Raw genomic sequence first — 1,495 nt, forward strand, 5'->3', positions numbered from 1 at the left:
CTTTTTCCCATGTTCGTACATCCACGAATCCAACATACATCTCTGTGCAATCTCGTTGTATACAGGGTTTAACTTAAATAGCGACCACAAATTATATAGCGCTATTTATGATAAAAAATTGAGTCAAAAAGTCCTGAACCTTATTTTGTACAATTCTTAATTATGCCAGTTATTCCCCGAGTTAAACTAATCCAATCGGCTCCGTTCTTTAGACGGGCGCACATCAGTGAGCCGCGGGCGTAGTAGTGTGCGTGAACATAGCGGCGAGATTATAGCGACGTAGCAACGCAGCGCGCAGCTCACTGATGTGCGCATGTTTAAAGAACGGCGCATATTAGATTAATTTAACTTGAGAATAACTATATAATTAAGAATTGTAGAAAAAAATGGTTTAGGACTTTTTGACTCAATTTTTTATCAGGAATAGCGCTATATGATTAGTGATCGTTATTTAAGTTACACCCTGTATATTCACACACATGAAGATATAAAACAAAAGATACTGTGTGGCACCTAATGGGAATCCGAACGCACCGTCTAGTAACATTGGTGGGGACTCTGAGGGAATCCAAACGACTTTGGGTGCCGGGGCAGAGAGAAGCATGAGAGCGGCCGCCGTCCCGGCGTTTTTCGCGACCCCAGCAAAAGTTTTGTCAAAATTTTTGCCGGGGTCGCGAAAAACGCCGGGACGGCTGCTCTCATGCTTCTCTCTGACACGGGTGTGGAATCCGAACGTACCCTAAAGTCTTAAATTATTAGAGAAGCGCAACCGGCTTATGGCAGTATCGCAAAACTACTAGATAATATTAAAAATGTCAAATGGCCAATCATAAGATTGATTTATTCGGCAGCCATTTATAATATCGATGAATCAATTTTATGATTGGCTATTTGCGAGTCCAATCAGGATTCGTAACATCAGTTGCGCTTCTCCGATAATCTAGGACTCTACATAAATGGAGTATATCCATGGTGGAAGGGATAGCATGGTGTGTGCAGTTCGGCCAAACCACGCCCATTTTTGCTCGGCGATGTCGATGTTGGGAAAGTGCTACCAACTGAGAAAAATAAAATTATTTAGCGTTGGCAAGTTGGTCGCGCTGAGTCTATTGTCCTTGTTTCACGCGTTTCCTTAGAGTATCGGAATCTCTCTTTCTATCGTCTGCGACTTGCTCTCTTTACTTTTCTATAGTGCTCTCTGTCATTTAAATGCCCCAACGACCAAAATTGGCGGTAAACGTGGCAGAAGTGAAGTCAAGGCGATTTAAAGTAAAAAGGCAGAATCTTTTATGGTTTGAGTAAATTACATGTTTTAAATTGCGTATTTCTAAACAGTTATTTGTGGAATATTAGTTCTTACATTTGCAGCATTTTCAATTTTTTATGAATCAATTTTATGAATTAAATATGAAACTCATCTCACACAGAGTAATTACATTAAATTAAGAGTGTATGTGTAATAATGAAAACTTATAGTTAGATCGGAAGAGCACAC

This window comes from Wasmannia auropunctata, unplaced genomic scaffold, assembly GCF_000956235.1.
Source record: "Wasmannia auropunctata unplaced genomic scaffold, wasmannia.A_1.0 LD336078.1, whole genome shotgun sequence".
Taxonomy (NCBI): domain Eukaryota; kingdom Metazoa; phylum Arthropoda; class Insecta; order Hymenoptera; family Formicidae; genus Wasmannia; species Wasmannia auropunctata.